Here is a 20,000-nt window from a genome sequence, read left to right on the forward strand (position 1 = left end):
ATGCCTCTCAATGTATGTAAATTGAGCAGTTAGATAAATTCCCTAGTGAATATTACAAAGCTTACTTATCCACGTATTTAAAACAATCTTACCAAAGCAATCCCCATTTACGCAAATTTTATACAACTTATTAAAACCTCCTGCAAACTCTAGATTGTTTATTATTTAAATTTTTTTGATTATATAATTGGCTCTTATCGAAAGTCAAGTAAATGTGTTTTGTTGGAACTGAATTGGTTATATTGCACTTAAAACGAATCCTGTAACTGAATGCTGGATTACACAGGAAATACAGTGTTGCCAACGCCTGCATCACAACACAATACATATCCTGCAATTCACATTGTATATATGTGCATTGTTTGGCCTAGTTGGTGGCGTTGAGGAAGGGGTTAAATAAAGAGTAGGGGGGTTCAGGCCCACCAACATGGACGAGCGCCCTCTGATAATCTATTGGAAACCAATATGTATATACTTCAATCCTGATCATATTTCATATTTCAACCCTAATATACAGTCAGTCTTGGCCTATATACACTCTGGTAAGTTTTGAAACACATCCTGGTGTATCAACTGATCACCCATTAATAAAATGAAAATGGGCCTTAATCGCCCCTTGTTAGTGATCAAATGTGGTTTGTTCCCATTATTAGCCATCAAGATAGGCTTTTATCCCCCCCCCCCCACATAATTAGTGACCAAGAGATGAATTGATTCTTGATTCTCCATTATTAGTAATCAATATAGGCTCTCATCCTATAGGCTATCCCATAATAATGGATATATATATATATATATATATATATATATATATATATATATATATATATATATATATATATATATATATATATATATATGGATGTTCCTAGAGACAATTAGGTCACATAATATGAGGTGCCAAGGTTAACAGGCCCTCCCCCCCCCCACTTCCCCCTCCACATCAGCTGATTGCTGTTGGGCTGCAGAATTATGTAAACAAATCCTAAAATAGAAGTATACAATGGTGGCAGCGGTGGGATCCGTACCCGCAAGAGCCTGCGTTACAATGCACACACCTGTGTATGTTTCACTTAGTATACGGAATACTCTCGGTATACTTTTGTCTTCTGTATTATACTCTCATACCTGATAACTTGTGTACCGACTGTTATGTCGCATCTGATGTATGTACAACCTGATTGGAGGTTGTACATACATCAGGATTGAAGGTTGTACATCAGTACAACCTCCTGGTTGTACATCAGTACAACCTCCTGGTTGTACATTGTACAACCTGATAGTGGGACATATATCAGGTAGTTATGAACTACCTGATATATGTTCCACCTTATATATTGTATGTACCATCATATATAGAACATCCTGATTTAGCGGGGCGAACACAGAAAAGATAATGAATCAATGTTCGATACAATTTGTGAAGTAATTAATTACGTTATAATTAATAATGGGACTTATTCACGAACATGGAATCTTTTGAATTAAAGAGAAGGCAAATAATGCTGTTGAAAATTATCTGTATAATTAAGTATGAACAATTTCATACTAAATTATACAGAGAAAATACTCAGGTTATACTGAAGAAAACCGGTAATGTTAGGTATACTTCAATATCCAGTATACATCCCACCATCGACCAGACGATATACTCACCTTGTCGTGAGTATATCGTCTGGTCGACGATGGATTCTATACTGTATGTATGATGTATACACTGCTTGTGCTTGTAATTCACAACTCTACCAGAGTCCAAAATCAGAAAATGGAATAGACTTCAGGTCTCAATGATTAAAAATAAAGTCAAATGTAGCCCCATTAGGTTATTATTAAATCATATTTACAGCAAACGACACGAAATGGAGCTGTTTGCTTGCTTGACACACGAGTCTGCGTGACAATGAGAGTTTGTTTGTCTTAAACATGCCTGTCGATCAAACACCACACAGCGACCGAATTGGATGACTCGTTTTCATATTTAATACACGTTTCCTGCGGATCTTTTCAACAGGTAATATGATTATATTATTAACAAATAAAGTAAGGAATTATATCCGTATTTTTCAAACATATTACGTTTTATTTTTTATATAAAGTTATATGGTAATGAATGATGTGGATATGTGTTAAAAATTGCGTATAAAATGATTTCATTACCTCTTGAAGATTTTTGAGAAAATCGATCTTCTCTGAGATGCGGTATGAAAAACGGAGAAAAATCCTATGAGTGTTAATGGGTAGATTTGCGTCAGTGGAGCTGTGAAAATATATATATGTATGTCCAGCGAAAACAACCCATTAGTTGCCTTGTTGCTTATACATACATATGAGTATACACACACTACACTCTTCGGAGAGCACAATTACATACATACGTAGACATTCTTAAGCATGTATACAGTCGTATATAAAAAAAAATGCAATTCTTGGCTAAATACGCAAGGTACCCGATTTGCCTAACAAGCAGAGACGTTACGCTCAATCATTTCTTTCCAAATTGCCTGGTAATAATGGGCGTGGGATTATTGGAATGTTTTTTAATATATATGTCAGTAGAGGTCTGGCATATATATATAAGTCTGAGGTCACATATATATAACAGAGTTTAAGAGACCATATATATGAAAGAGTATATATATATATACATATACCCAAAACCTATAGAGCCGGAGCCCGGCCCTTCACAGACCAAAAATATAATCAAAACAAATCCACAAAATTAAAACCAGGACCCGAGGCCTCACAAGCCCGGATAGCTCAGTCGGTAGAGCATTAGGCTTTTAACCTAAGGGTCCAGGGTTCGAGTCCCTGTTCGGGCGGACTGTTTTCCCTGTCACAACCTGACAACTTTACAACCAACAACTTGTACAACTCTCACAACCGCGGCTGGAGAGACACAATTCTGCATCGAAACTTACACATTTATAGGTCTAAAGTGCCATTTGCCAGGGTGGGTATATTGTAAAGCCAGTGTGAACACATTGTAAAGCCAGGGTGAACACATTGTAAAGCCAGGGTGAACACATTGTAAAGCCAGGGTGAACACATTGTAAAGCCAGAGTGAACACATTGTAAAGCCAGAGTGAACACATTGTAAACCTAGAGTGAACACATTGTAAAGCCACAGTGAACACATTCTAAAGCCACAGTGAACACATTGTAAAGCCACAGTGAACACATTGTAAAGCCACAGTGAACACATTGTAAAGCCACAGTGAACACATTGCAAAGCCAGGGTGAACACATTGTAAAGCCAGGGTGAGCACATTGTAAAGTCACAGTGAACACATTGTAAAGCCAGGGTGAGCACATTGTAAAGCCACAGTGAACACATTCTAAAGCCACAGTGAACACATTGTAAAGCCACAGTGAACACATTGTAAAGCCACAGTGAACACATTGTAAAGCCACAGTGAACACATTGTAAAGTCACAGTGAACACATTGTAAAGCCAGGGTGAGCACATTGTAAAGTCACAGTGAACACATTGTAAAGCCAGGGTGAGCACATTGTAAAGCCACAGTGAACACATTGTAAAACCACAGTGAACACATTGTAAAGCCACAGTGAACACATTGTAAAGCCACAGTGAACACATTGTAAAGTCACAGTGAACACATTGTAAAGCCAGGGTGAACACATTGTAAAGTCACAGTGAACACATTGTAAAGCCAGGGTGAGCACATTGTAAAGCAAGGGTGAGCACATTGTAAAGCCACAATGAACACATTGTAAAGCCAGAGTGAACACACTGTAAAGCCAGAGTGAACACATTGTAAAGTCAGAATGAGTTCATTGTAAAGCCACTATGGGTATATTGTAAAGCCAGAGTGAACGCATTGCGTGTCTCGGGCCTCTGATGATCATAGAGTTCTGTATGTATAGATATGTATGTATATGTGTATTGGAAGGGTAGGTATGTTGTACGTATGTATATGTGTATTCATACCTATTTATGTATTCACCTAGTGCGACTAGCTGAGTACATAAACATATGTATATGTATGTACATGAATGTATATATGTATTTGCCATATGTGCCTGCAGGAGGGAGCTGCTAGCTCTTGGGCCCCGCCTTTCTAACCCTTGGTTGTATAATTTACTGACTCCATATCTATCTTCCTTTATATATATATATATATATATATATATATATATATATATATATATATATATATATATATATATATATATATATATATATATATATATATGTCTATTATATATATTTCTCTGTGACTCGAAGGTACCTATTTTCAGCTAGGTGAACAGAGGCTTCAGGTGAAAGGAATTGCCTTGAGGATTGCTACTTGAGAGCACTGTCTGCTCGGCTGCGACAAGGACTTGTACTCACCTAGTTGTGTTTGCGGGGGTTGAACTCTGGCTCTTTGGTCCCGCCTCTCAACTGTCAATCAACTGGTGTACAGGTTCCTGAGCCTATTGGGCTCTATCATATCTACATTATAAACTGTGTATGGAGTCAGCCTCCACCACATCACTGCCTAATGCATTCCACCTGTTAACTACTCTCACACTGAAGAGTAGACACTTGTTCCTTCACTGTTGTTTTTCACCTGATGTGGCTGTGCAACAATTTAGGTTGAGTCTGTGTCTTGCTTGCGATGTCATTTTTATATTGTCGCTCTGCCTCTCTTCTCATCCTGATGTATTCATTCCTGGCACTCTGGTATCTTTCTCTGCTCTCTATTGTCCTGTTATTCCTATAGTTTCTCCACGCCCTTGTACTTAGTTGCTTTGCTAGCTTACATCTCTGATTAAACCATGGGTTTCTCATCTGCATTTCATTTGTTTCATTTTGGACTGGGACGAACTTGTCTTCTGCCTCCTTGCACTTCTGTGTGATGTAGCCCATCATGTCTTGGGCCGTCTTTCCTCCGAGCTCTGTTTCCCATGTTATATCTGTTAGGAATTTTGTTATCATAGTTTCCCTTTCGGAATGCCAGCCTTTTGTTTTCTGGTCCCTTCCTTGAGTACATTAACCCTTCTTCGACCAGATACTCAAACCTCAGTACACTGTGGTCGCTCATACCCACGGGGGCTTCGAAACCGATTTCCCTTATGTCGGAGTCGTTCAGAGTGAAGACTAGGTCGCTGGTTCATCGTTCCTCTCATTCTTGTGGCTCCTCTGACATGCTGACATACAAAGTTTTTTGCCGCCACCTCCAGTAGTTTGACTCTCCATGTATCCTCTCCTCCATGCGGTTCCTTGTTCTCCCAGTCTATCCTTCCGTGATTGAAGTCCCCCATGATGAGCAGGTGGGATCTATTTCTACAGGCAGCAGAGGCTGCCCTCTCAATTATAGTGTTAACTGCCATGTTGTTGTTGTCATACTCTTGACTGGGTCTTCTGTCATTTGCTGGAGGGTTGTATATCACTGCAACCACTGCTCTTGGACCTCCCATTGTCATGGTGCCTGTTATGTCGTCTCTGAACCCCCCTCACAGTCTGGGATAACCATCTCGAAATTCCATTCCTTTTTTATCAGTAGGGCCACTCTGACTCCTCCCCTTCCCTCTCTCTCCTTAATACAGTGTATTCCTGGGGAAACACTGCATCCAATATAATTCCTGAGAGTTTTGTTTCTGAGAGTTCAATTACATCCGGGTTCTCTTCTTGTGCTCTTTCCCGTAAGTTCTCTTCCTTTGCTTGTAATCCCGTCTATGTTCGAGTACATTACCTTGAAACTGACTCTCTTCTGTCCATCCTCAGTTTCTGTTGATTCCCCTGGCTTCCCCCAGCTCTGTGTGTGTGTGTGTGTGTGTGTGTGTGTGTGTGTGTGTGTGTGTGTGTGTGTGTGTGTGTGTGTGTGTGTGTGTGTGTGTGTGTGTGTGTGTGTGTGTGTGTGTGTGTGTGTGTGTGTGTGTGTGTGTGTGTGTGTGTGTGCTCCCCACCAGTGCAGAACAAAACAACAGCGGGCATCGCAACACACGACAAGGAAGAGACACCACTGGCGGAGGCCGGAGTCCCACACCGAATATTCCAAGCCGCCTATTGGTCGTCATTTACGTCCGTATCCACCAATCAGAAGCCGCAATGGCGTGCAAACGACCAATCAAAGCGAGCCTCCGACCCGCTGATAGGTAATTTGACGCCTATACGGAGCCCCTAACTTAAGGGGTGACTGAAGATTACCGCCTCGCCTTCATTTTCAACCATTTTTACCCCTTATAATTATGATCATTGCAAGCGTGGGAGGGGGGGGGGCTGAGTGCCCCCTTTCACCCCCTCTCTTCTCCTCCTTGTCCACCTTAACAAGGTCGTTATACGCGAGTATAACACAGTATATCTGCGACGACCAGAGGAGTGGATTTTTATCATAATTATTTTCTTCCACGAATCTCAAACAGCAGCAAGTCATCAGTAACTTTATATTAATGCCAGATATACAGTATATTTTTTCTAATGATATACCTAAATTATATATATTATATTTCTTGATGTATATACACTTAGAAGTATACTCAGCTTCACATTGTATATACACTGAGTATACTTTAGTCCTGGACAATGTTCAGGACTAAAGTATAATTACTGGTTGGTCAGTAAAAATTTTGGTGATGACCTTAATAACTCTTTAGAGCATATTATTATTGTATAGATCATAAACATATAACTAGTTACAGAATCAACACACTCAAACCTCACAACATGAAACCAAAAAAGACATGATCTCGACATAGAAAATCTTCACAGATACATCGACAGTGTTTAACACAAAAATAGTTTAGCCGGAATAACAGCAAAACAAATCACCGAAGATGCAATCTTGATATATATTGATTATACAAAATCCAGCAAGCCACGAAGCGGGGGCCCAAGAGCTGAGATTCGATGCTTCAGATACAATTATATGAATATCATTACATGTGTACAATCACACAAACGCACAGACAAACACGCTACAACAACAAACGCCGTTTTAATCTTAAAATGCCATCTGTTATGCTCGGAATATATAATCTACTAGAACTGACGACATATTTATGACAGATAAATCAAGTTGAAAACTCTCGCTTGGGACGTAAAACTGTGAAGATTGATGCATATGTTTGTCGTCCTCGTACTGATAAATGGAGGAGAGACAGAGAGAGACAGCGAGAGACAGAGAGAGACAGAGAGAGAGAGCGAGAGACAGAGAGAGAGAGACATTTCCCTTTACATAAAAGTATATACAATGTCCTCAGAGTAACCACATTCCGTCCACTGGGACGGAAATGGTTGGGCGCATTGCCTATCACCTAATGCTCTGTTCACCTAGCTATAAATAGGTACCCAGGAGTTAGTCACATAGACAGTATAGGGACCAACATAGACAGTATAGGAACAACACCACCACATAGACAGGTCTCCAACATAGGGACCTCCTTCAGGACCCTAATTAGTGATTCAAGTCGTCCTAACACCAGTAATTAAGACGGAGCCAAGCCCTCAGTGCTGTCAAGGAGTCTCGAACCCATCCCCGGCCCTCAGCGGTGCCAAGGTGACCTCACCAACACATGTAACTCGCTCACCAACTGATTGAAGGTTACGAGGCGGAGCCCAGGAGCTAATACTCACCACTAGGTGGGTTGAGCTACACACCACACAAGTAGCCTCGCGGCTGAGTGGACAGCGTTCGGGGGTCGAAGTCTTAAGGGACTACGGTTCGATTCGCGGTAGAGGAGGAAAGAAATGGGCAGTTTCTTTCTCCCTGATACTTCTGCTCACCTAGCAGTAAATAGGTACCTGGGCGTTAGACAGCTGTTACGGGCTGCTGCCTGTGTACTCACTTAGTTGTGTTTGCGGGGGTTGAGCTCTGGCTCTTTAGTCCCGCCTCTCAGCTGTCAATCAACTGGTGTACAGGTTCCTGAGCCTATTGGGCTCTATCATATCTACACTTGAAACTGTGTATGGAGTCAGCCTCCACCACATCACTACTTAATGCATTCCATTTGTTAACATTCCATTTGGACTCCAGGCTGGAGCTGCATACTCCAGGATTGGTCTGACATAAGTGGTATATAGGGTCCTGAACGATTCCTTACACAAGTTTCTAAAGGCAGTTCTTATGTTGGTCAGTCTAGCATATGCCGCTGATGATATCCTTTTGATGTGGGCCTCTGGGGACAGGTTCGGTGTGATATCGACCCCCAGATCTTTCTCTCTATTTGACTCTTGCAGGATTTCACCTCCCAGATGGTATCTTGTGTTCAGCCTTCTGCTCCCTTCGCCTAATTTCATTACTTTACACTTTCCTGAGTTGAACTTTAGCAGCCATTTTCTAGACCATTCCTCCAGTTTGTCCAGGTCATCCTGTAGTCTCTGTCTCTGTAGTTCATCTGTCTTGATTCTTCTCATAATTTTTGCATCATCAGCAAACATTGAGAGGAATGAGTCTATACCCTCTGGAAGATCGTTTACATATACTAAAAACAGGATGGGTGCAAGTACAGAGTCCTATGGGACTCCGCTGGTGACATCTCGCCACTCTGATGTCTCCCCCCTCACCGTTACTTGCTGTTTCCTATTGTTTAAGTACTTCCTTATCCACTGGAGCACCTTACCTTTTACTCCTGCCTGTTGCTCCAACTTTTGTAACAGCCTTTTGTGAAGTACTGTGTCAAAGGCTTTCTGACAGTCCAAGAAATTGCAGTCTACCCACCCTTCTCTTTCCTGCCTAATTTGTGTTGCTTGGTCATAGAATTCTATTAGGCCTGTGAGGCACGATTTACCATCTCTGAACCCATGCTGGTGGTGTGTTACAAAGCTGTTTCCCTGTTTCCCTACGAGCCTTTTCCTCACGATCTTCTCCATCACCTTGCATGGTATACAAGTTAGGAAAACTGGCCTGTAGTTCAGTGCCTCTTGCCTGTCACCCTTTTTGTATATTGGGACTATGTTAGCTGTCTTCCAGCTTTCCGGAAGGTCTCCCGTTTCCAGTGACTTGTTATACACCATAGAGAGTGGCACACTTAGTGCTTCTGCTCCTTCCTTTAGTATCCATGGTGAGATTCTGTCAGGCCCAACAGCCTTTGTCACATTCAGCTCCAGCAGACACCTTTTGACCTCATCACTGGTGAGGTCAAATTCCTCCAAGGTTGCTTGGTTTGCCGCCTCCTCATTTAGTGCAGGGACCTCTCCTTGTTCTATTGTGAAGACCTCCTGGAGTCTCTTGTTGAGTTCTTCACACACATCTTTGTCATTCTCTGTGTATCTGTTCTCCCCTTTTCTCAGTTTCATCACTTGTTTCTTCACTGCTGTTTTCCTCCTGATGTGGCTGTGGAGCAGCTTTGGTTGGGTCTTGGCTTTACTCGCAATGTCATTTTCAAACTGTCTCTCTGCTTCCCTCCTCACTCTGAGGTACTCATTTCTAGCCCTCTGGTATCTCTCCCTGCTCTCTGGTGTTCTGTTATTTCTGTAGTTTCTCCATGTTCTTTTACTCAACTGCTTCACTACCTTACATTCCTGATTGAACCACGGATTCTTCTGTTGCTTTTCATTTTTCACTTTTTGAACGGGGATAAACCTGTCTGCAGCTTCCTGGCACTTCTGGGTGACATAATCCATCATATCCTGTACAGTCTTCTCTCTGAGTTCTGTTTCCCATGGTATTCCCCCTGAGGAAGTTCTTCATCTCATATTTTCCTCCTCGGTAATTTAGTCTTTTCCCTTCTGATCCCATCCTTGGATAGGTTATCCCTACCTCCACCAAGTACTCAAATGTCAATACACTGTGGTTACTCATTCCTATGGGGGCTTCAAATTTGACTTCCCTTATTTCTGATTCATTCAATGTGAATATCAGGTCGAGTCTTGCTGGTTCGTCATTGCCTCTCATTCTTGTGGGTCCCTTGACATGTTGACTCAGTAAGTTCCTTGTTGCCACTTCCAAGAGTTTAGCTCGCCACGTATCTGCACCACCATGTGGGTCCCCATTCTCCCAGTCTATCTTTCCATGGTTGAAATCGCCCATGATTAAGAGTTGAACCATTCCTGCAGGCAACTGAAGCTGCTCTCTCTATTATATTAATGGTTGCCATGTTGTTCCTATCAAACTCCTGTCTAGGTCTTCTGTCATTTAATGGAGGGTTGTAAATGACTGCCACTATTATCTTAGGTCCACCCATTGTCATAGTTCCTGTTATGTAATCTCTGAATCCGTCGCAGCCCGGAATTTCCCTCTCTTCAAAGCTCCAGTCCTTCCTGGGTGTGTGTGTGTGTGTGTGTGTGTGTGTGTGTGTGTGTGTGTGTGTGTGTGTGTGTGTGTGTGTGTGAGAAAGAGTAAGAAATATGTAGTAGATATGATATAGAAGAAAACCAGGCAAGACTCGGTATCTTAGATAATCAACAGTTAGAAAAACGGGATCAAAGACCCTAACAGAGCGATCCTGCAGGCACACACACACACACACACACACACACACACACACACACACACACACACACACACACACACACACACACACATACACATACCAACCTCACGGCACTGTCAAACACGTCATTCATTATCACCAATCACCATCTCCAACCACGGGCATCTTCGCCTCACTGTCACCCCATCACCAGGCCCTTCCCACCGTCTCAGAGAGAGAGAGAGAGAGAGAGAGAGAGAGAGAGAGAGAGAGAGAGAGAGAGAGAGAGAGAGAGAGAGAGAGAGAGCTTGCAACTAACAAAATAACTAACCAGTAAAGTGCTGCAACAAATATGTCAAAATCAATTGAAAAAATGTATTCACTTGACCCAACCAGTTCTGTAAAGATTGGGATTAGTTGAGTCTACGTGGTGGGGGAACTGATCTATTGTATATCATTTAGAGTGTCTGTGTTTGGGGCAGAATTCACCCAATTTTCCAAAATGATTGCCGTGGGGTATGCACCCAACATGGGTTCTGGGGGGAGGGGGTGACTGTTAATCTATTGGCAACATGTGATACAAATCAGCCGATGTTTATAATCCTCTAAGAAACAATATTCAAAACAATTATTTGCATTGTCATATGTTAAAACATTTCACACTGATGTCTGCAAAATTATCTAAAAATTATATCTATCATATTTCGGAAAAAAAATCCCATACCATAAAAAACACAAATAAATAGTTGCCATTTATATGACTGTCGCTGTGTAAACAAGACATCAATGTATTTATTTTAACATAGTTTTTTCCCCCAAAAAATTTTAACCCGTGTCAAACCCGTATTTTTATGTGGTAGAAAATTCCTTTTCTTAATCCTTTGACTTACGTAACTTCTTGATGATAATGTTGTGTAAATATTTTAATATATAACAAATATATTCGATTAATTATACATTTTTCTTAACAAAAATGATTTTTTCTAAATAATTTTCATTTTTTTAAGTTATACTTCACTAAATTTTGTCTTGTTTAATTCATTTCACAGATAAATATATAACATTAAAATATTCCATTTACTTCTATCCTGATCTATTGTATATTGTTTAACTATTTTATATTGTTTATCTAGTGTTTATAGCTTTTCAAATTACACACAGTTTTATCTTTTATTTTCTTATAGACGTGCACTCTGGTTCTCGTTTTCTGTTTTCAGGTTTTTTCACTTCTTATTTTCTGTGTTTTCAATAATATTCCACTTTCCGTTTTTTGCATTCCAAAATTGTTTGATTAATGAATATATATATATATTCATTTATATAGTTGTTCATTGATACTTTTGTGCATACACACACACACACACACACACACACACACACACACACACACACACACACACACACACACACACACACACACACACACACACACACAGTTAGAAGAGCATTTACACAAATAATATCGACCGCGGTAAAATATATCCATATATGCGAGTCATTGAGAGATTCTATATGCCAATTCAGAGGCACTCACGAGCCTATATGGCACCACGAGGCACCGACCGACACACATACGAACGAGATCATATATGCCTCTCCTTACGAGTGAGAAGCACTTCTGCCTCATAGTATGACTTCAAAGTACCTTTTTTACCCTCAAATAGTTTCACTTTAGGGACAGCGGCGGCGGTGTAGTTAAGTGCCGCAAGGAGAGTGTAGTTTCTGGCACTCTGAGGCGGGTAGGTGGCACTATAAGAGGAGGAGGCAGCGAGGCTTTGGCACTGACCCCAAGGAGGCAACAGCCACGACTGAGGGTGCCTCGCTAACTCATGGCGCACGCACACACACACACACACGTGCGCGCGCATACACTCACACACACACACGTGCGCGCATACACACGTGCGTGCATACACATCCAGCGCACACACACAATTGGCAAGTAAGAAACATGGGGAAGAGAGTTGGTGGATGTTATAGAGAGGAACTTCTCAACTCAAGGGGAAGACGAGGTGATCCACAGAGTTGATCTTCACTCAGAACGACGGGGTAACACAGTGGTAACTTGTTACGTGCCCATGTACCCCACATGCCCATGTACCCACGTACCCATGTACCCACATGCCCATGTACCCACGTACCCATGTACCCACATGCCCACGTACCCATGTACCCACATGCCCATGTACCCATGTACCCACATGCCCATGTACCCACATGCCCATGTGCCCACATGCCCATGTACCCACATGCCCATGTACCCCACATGCCCATGTACCCACATGCCCATGTGCCCACATGCCCATGTACCCTCATGCCCATGTACCCACATGTCCATGTACCCACATGTCCACAATCCCACATACCCATGTATCCACATACCCACAATCCCACATGCCCACATACCCACAAGCCCACATACCCACATGCCCACACACCCACATGCCCACATACCCACATGCCCACGTACCCACATGCCCACATATCCATATACCCACATGCCCACATACCCACAATCCCACATACCCATGTATCCACATACCCACAAGCCCACATGCCCACATACCCATGTATCCACATACCCACATACCCACATGCCCACATACCCACAATCCCACAATCCCACATGCCCACATACCCATGTATCCACATACCCACAATCCCATATGCCCACATACCCATGTATCCACATACCCACATGCCCACATGTGGGTATGTGGGCATGTGTCTTCTTGACACATGCCCACATACCCACTTACCCACATGCCCACATACCCACATACCCACATGTGGGCTTGTGGGTATGTGTCTTCTTGACACATAGCCTTCTTGAAGCTTCAAGAAGACCTGGACAAGCTGAAGGAATGGTCGAACAAATGGTTGTTAGAGTTTAACCCAACCAAATGTAATGTAATGAAGATAGGTGTAGGGAGCAGGAGGCCAGATACAAGGTATCATCTGGGAGAGGAAATTCTTCAGGAGTCAGAGAAGGAAAATGACTTGGGGGTTGATATCACGCCAGACCTGTCTCCTGCAGCACATATCAAGCGGATAACATCAGCGGCATATGCCAGGCTGGCCAACATACGAACGGCATTCAGAAACTTGTGTAAAGAATCATTCAGAACTTTGTATACCACATATGTCAGGCCAATCCTGGAGTATGCAGCCCCAGCATGGAGTCCATATCTAGTCAAGGATAAGACTAAACTGGAAAAGGTTCAAAGGTTTGCCACCAGACTAGTACCCGAGCTGAGAGGTATGAGCTACGAGGAGAGACTACGGGAATTAAACCTCACTTCGCTGGAAGACAGAAGAGTTAGGGGGGACATGATCACCACATTCAAGATTCTGAAGGGGATTGATAGGGTAGATAAAGACAGTCTATTTAACACAAGGGGAACACGCACAAGGGGACACAGGTGGAAACTGAGTGCCCAAATGAGCCACAGAGATATTAGAAAGAACTTTTTTAGTGTCAGAGTGGTTGACAAATGGAATGCATTAGGAAGTGATGTGGTGGAGGCTGACTCCATACACAGTTTCAAGTGTAGATATGATAGAGCCCAATAGGCTCAGGAACCTGTACACCTGTTGATTGACGGTTGAGAGGTGGGACCAAAGAGCAAAGCTCAACCCCCGCAAACACAACTAGGTGAGTACAATTAGGTGAGTACACACACACACACACACACACACACACACACACACACACACACACACACACACACACAATGGGCAAAGTTTCTTTCACCCTGAATGCCCCTGTTACCTAGCAGTAAATAGGTACCTGGGAGTTAGTCAGCTGTCACGGGCGGCTTCCTGAGGTGTGTGTGTGTGTGTGTGTGGTGAGGAAAAAAAAAAGTAGTTAGGAAACAGTTGATTGACGGTTGAGAGGCGGGACCAAAGAGCCGAAGCTCAACCCCCGCAAGCACAACTAGGTGAGCGAATCTCATTCAATATATGAATGAGTTTGGGTGGATATAAATAGGAGCTGCCTCATATAAGTCAAAATACCTTCTGCAGTTACTCCTCATTCCTATATTGCTGCCCAAACCTGAATCTAAATCATACATATGTATATTTTAAACAACAGAGGTCCCAGCACAGAGCCTTGAGGCACTCCACTAACAACATTATCCCACTCTGACTTAACCCCATTTATACTAACTCTCTGTTTCCTTTGGTATAGCCATGCCCTAATCCAACTTAAAATGCATCGGACGAGGGAGTGGGGAATGGTGGGAAGGACGAGGGGAAAAGGGAGGGAAAGAGGGTAATTAATAGCACCTCCAATACCATGAGACTCTATCTTTTTAACCCGTCCTTCATGTGGCACTGTATCAAGAGCTTTGCTAAAGTCAAGGTACACAACATCACAATCCTTACCACTATCAACTGCCTCAACTATGCTGGAATAAAAAAGATAACAAATTCGTTAAACATGAACGGCCATTTATAAAACCATGTTGCGACTCATTTATTAATTTATGTTTTTCAAGATGAAGACGAATTGTATTTGTAATTATCGACTCAAGTTGTAGTGAGAGAAAGTAGCAGTGAGAGAAAGTAGCAGTGAGAGAAAGTCACAGTGAGAGAAAGTAGCAGTGAGAGAAAGTAGCAGTGAGAGAAAGTCACAGTGAGAGAAAGTAGCAGTGAGAGAAAGTAGCAGTGAGAGAAAGTAGCAGTGAGAGAAAGTCACAGTGAGAGAAAGTAGCAGTGAGAGAAAGTAGCAGTGAGAGAAAGTAGCAGTGAGAGAAAGTAACAGTGAGAGAAAGTAACAGTGAGAGAAAGTAGCAGTGAGAGAAAGTAGCAATGAGAGAAAGTAGCAGCGAGAGAAAGTAGCAGTGAGAGAAAGTAGCAGTGAGAGAAAGTAGCAGTGAGAGAAAGTAGCAGTGAGAGAAAGTAGCAGTGAGAGAAAGTAGCAGTGAGAGAAAGTAGCAGTGAGAGAAAGTAGCAGTGAGAGAAAGTAGCAGCGAGAAAAAGTAGCAGTGAGAGAAAGTAGCTGTGAGAGAAAGTAGCAGTGAGAGAAAGTAGCAGTGAGAGAAAGTCATAGTGAGAGAAAGTAGCAGTGAGAGAAAGCAGCAGTGAAAGAAAGCAGCAGTGAGAGAAAGCAGCAGTGAGAGAAAGCAGCAGTGAGAGAAAGTAGCAGTGAGAGAAAGTAGCAGTGAGAGACAGTACAATTCCTCCCGAGAGAGGCAGCAGGCCCTGAAGTGTTGGTGTTCGGAGAAGCGGTTAGGCATGCCAGGAACCCCCCCCCCCCTCCCCTCCCCCCCCCCCCAAGCCCTCGTCACGTGGTTGATTCACTGTCATTTCCCGCCACTGGGGGGGGGAGGGGGGACATTCGGGTCCTGCTTACACCTCCACAGACGGGGTTGACGGCTGAGTGGAGAGCGCTTGGGATTCGTAGTCCTAAAGGGGTCCAGGTTCGATCCCCGGCAATTACCGGGGATCCTACTGATCCCCTACGAGGCAGTTTCTATTTATATCCACCCAATTGGTCCCACTAATCAACAACCCTGTTACAGAACCAGTATTTACCCAGGTCTTTCCAAAATCTATATTTATCCAATTTATATACGCATGGTTTCTAAATATACATGCACTATATATGCACTATATATGCACTATATATGCACTATATATGCAGTATATAGACAGCAGGGAGATGGTATTGACCAGACGAGGTCTCAAACTGCTGACCCTATACTCGAAATTTGTGGGGTTTATTTCCATATTTGCCCGGGCAAAAAACTAGGGGAGTTTATGCCTCCTCCCCAGAAAAAAAAAATACATGACCAGAAGTATTCTCCGAGGCCCAAAATGTGCGTCGTGGGTCCGTGTTTACGTTCAAAAGTCCCGTAAATGCCAGAAATGTGGAGAGTTGTCCCCGTGTGGGGGGGTTGGTGACTGGTTGTGGGGTGGGGGGGAGGGGAGGGGGGGGCCTGTTTGGGAAGGTGTGTGTGTCTAAGTCACTCTCTGTTTGTGTGTGTGTATTTACTGTTTGTGTCGGCAGAATCGAGCTATTAGCTCTTGGACCCCGCCTTTCAAACCAATCTGTTTTTCATCTATAATGTCTACTATTAGTATATTTCTCTCTAACACACACACACAGAAACCCGCCAAACACACACCGAAACTACGACGTTGGTACAACGTTCGAACAAGTTTTAACACCTCCTAACCAGTTTTAACAACCAATATAGCAAGTTGTAACAACGTTCCAATACGTCATAAACACGTTAAACCAAGATGTAACAACTTTATTACAAGTTGTAATAAGCGGAAAATAGAGACAGTTTCGGTTTGTGTTTGCAGGGAAGAGAGGGAGGGAGGGTAGGGGAGGAGGCGGAGTGGCCCGACTCATGAGAAAGGAATGGAGTTTCAAGATGGCTATCCCAGGCTGGGAAGGGTTCAGAGACTACATAACAGGCACCATATAAGGTCGATGAGCAGTGATATATAACCCTCCAGCAAATGACAGAAGACCCAGTCAAGAGTATGACAACAACAACATGGCAGTTAACACTGTAATTGAGAGGGCAGCCTCTGCTGCCTGTAGAAATAGATCCCACCTGCTCATCATGGTGGACTTCAATCACGGAAGGATAGACTGGGAGAACAAGGAACCGCATGGAGGAGAGGATACATGGAGAGCCAAACTACTGGAGGTGGCGACAAGAAACTTTTTATGTCAGCATGTCAGAGTAGCCACAAGAATGAGAGGCAACGATGAACCAGCGAGACTCGACCTAGTCTTCACTCTGAAGACTAGGCCTTCAGAGTGAAGACAAATGTGACCATGGAGTGATTGCACACAAAATGAGGTCAATGGGTATAACTGGTAAAGTAGGACGCTGGATACTCAATTTCCTGTCGAACAGAACACAAAGAGTAACAGTCAATCAAGTAAAATCGAGTCCGAGCGCAGTTAAAAGCTCTGTACCTCAAGGTACAGTCCTTGCACCACTGCTGTTCCTTATTCTCATATCTGATATAGACAAAAACACAAGTCACAGCTTCGTGTCATCCTTTGTAGATGACACAAAAATCAGCATGAAAATTACCTCTGCTGAAGACATTGATAAACTACAAACAGATATTAACAAAGTATTCGATTGGGCAGCAGAAAATAACATGATGTTTAACGGTGATAAATTTCAGGTACTCAGATACGGCAAAAATTAGGACCTGAAACATAATACAGGGTACAAAACACAATCGAATCTGCCCATAGTAGGAAAACAGCATGTCAAGGATTTGGGAATAATGATGTCCGACGATCTAACGTTTAGGGAGCATGACCAAGCAAATATTGCGTCAGCCAGAAAAATGATCGGACGGATTACGAGAACTTTCAAGTCCAGAGATCCCATCACAATGGTTGTACTCTTCAAGTCACTTGTGTTGTCCCGTCTTGAGTACTGCTCAGTACTCACTTCCCCCTTCAGAGCAGGAGAGATTGCTGAAATAGAGGGAATACGGAGAACATATACGGCGCGCATAGACGAGATAAAACACCTAAATTATTGGGATCGTCTCAAAACTCTCCAAATGTACTCACTAGAAAGAAGACGAGAGAGATACCAAATAATATACACCTGGAAAATACTGGAGGGACAGGTCCCAAATCTACACAGTAAAATAACAACGTACTGGAGTGAACGACATGGAAGAAAATACAGAATAGAACCAGTGAAGAGCAGAGGTGCCATAGGCACAATCAGAGAACACTGTATAAACATCAGAGGTCCTCGGTTGTTCAACGTCCTCCCAGCGACTATAAGAAATATTGCCGGAACAACCGTGGACATCTTCAAGAGGAAACTAGATTGTTTCCTTCAAGGAGTGCCGGACCAACCGGGCTGTGGTGGGTATTTGGGCCTGCGAGCCGCTCCAAGCAACAGCCTGGTGGACCAACCGGGCTGTGGTGGGTATGTGGGCCTGCGAGCCGCTCCAAGCAACAGCCTGGTGGACCAACCGGGCTGTGGTGGGTATGTGGGCCTGCGGGCCGCTCCAAGCAACAGCCTGGTGGACCAACCGGGCTGTGGTGGGTATGTGTGCCTGCGGGCCGCTCCAAGCAACAGCCTGGTGGACCAAACTCTCACAAGTCAAGCCTGGCCTCGGGCCGGGCTTAGGGAGTAGAACAACTCCCAGAACCCCATCAACCAGGTAACCTGGTGAACGACTCCGACATAAGGGAAATCGGTTTGGAAGCCCCCGTGGGTATGAGCGACCACAGTGTACTGATGTTTAAGTATCTGGTCGAAGAAGGGTTAATGTACTCAAGAAAGGGACCAGAAAACAAAAGGCTGGCATTCTGGAAGGGAAACTATGATAACAAAATTCCAAACAGATATAACATGGGAAACAGAGCTCAGGGGAAAGACGGCCCAAGACATGATGGGCTACATCACACAGAAGTGCAAGGAGGCAGCAGACAAGTTCGTCCCAGTCCAAAATGAAACAAATGAAATGCAGATGAGAAACCCATGGTTTAATCAGAGATGTAAGCTAGCAAAGCAACTAAGTAAAAGGGCGTGGAGAAACTATAGGAATAACAGGACAATAGAGAAGAGAGAAAGATACCAGAGTGCCAGGAATGAATACGTCAGGATGAGAAGAGAGGCAGAGCGACAATATGAAAACGACATCGCAGGCAAGACAAAGACTCAACCTAAGTTGCTACACAGCCACATCAGGAGAAAAACAACAGTGAAGGAACAGGTTATGAAACTGAGGATAGGGGCAGACAGATTCACTACAAACGACAAGGAAGCGTGCGAGGAACTCATTTAGAAATTCCAGGAGGTCTTCACCTTAGAGCAAGGAGAAGTCCCAGAGATAAGAGAGGGAATAGCTAACCAGGAACCACTGGAAGAGTTTGAGATTACCAGCGGGGAAGTAAGGAAGTGTTTACTAGAGTTGGATGTGACAAAGGCTATAGGCCATGGATGTTATAGGCTATAGGCCATGGATGGATTATCGCCATGGATGTTAAAGGAAGGAACAGAAGCACTGTGTCTGCCACTCTCCATAGTGTATAACAAATCACTGGTAACAGGGGAACTGCCAGAAATTTAGAAGACAGCGAACGTAGTCCCGATATACAAGAAGGGGGATAGACAAGAGGGACGAGGGACGAGAGAGGGAAGGGGGGGGGGGGAGGTCAGATGCCTGGTGTGGCTCGCCTCACCAAACTGTTCAAGATGACACATCGGGTGGTATGGGCGAGTCATAGGCCAGACGGGGTCACCCCCAGGTGCCATTCTTTGAGAAATATCCACATGATAAATGCACTCCCACCACCTGCAATCATCACGAAGTAGATCAGGTGACATAGACACAATCAGAGAACACTGAACATCAGAGGTCCTTCAACACCCTCCCAGCAAACATAAAAGATACATTGCTCTACGACCGTTCAAAACCCAATCAGATCCACTCCAACAAGAAGTGCCGGACCAAACAGACCGTAGCGGATATGCGGATTGCTCGAACCAACAGCCTGTTGGACCAAGTTATCACAAGCCCATCCTGCCCCCAGGCTGAGCTTGGGGCCAATAGATTAACTCCCAGGACCCCTTACAGGTATGTCCCAGCACCTATAGCTCCCACTGCCCAGGAGAACAGCAAAAACAGAG

At 43.5% G+C, this 20,000-nt stretch overlaps 1 protein-coding gene and 1 non-coding gene across 5 annotated transcripts in view; one reads left to right on the plus strand and one right to left on the minus strand.

The window, feature by feature from the left end:
• Lmpt (four and a half LIM domains protein limpet) overlaps positions 1-20,000 on the minus strand; it is a 319,449-nt gene that overhangs the window by 271,429 nt on the left and 28,020 nt on the right. The window lies entirely within an intron of this gene.
• TRNAK-UUU (transfer RNA lysine (anticodon UUU)) lies at positions 2,747-2,819 on the plus strand. The gene has a single exon. It is a non-coding gene; the product is annotated as a tRNA-Lys (tRNA).

This window comes from Procambarus clarkii, chromosome 5, assembly GCF_040958095.1.
Source record: "Procambarus clarkii isolate CNS0578487 chromosome 5, FALCON_Pclarkii_2.0, whole genome shotgun sequence".
Classification (NCBI taxonomy): domain Eukaryota; kingdom Metazoa; phylum Arthropoda; class Malacostraca; order Decapoda; family Cambaridae; genus Procambarus; species Procambarus clarkii.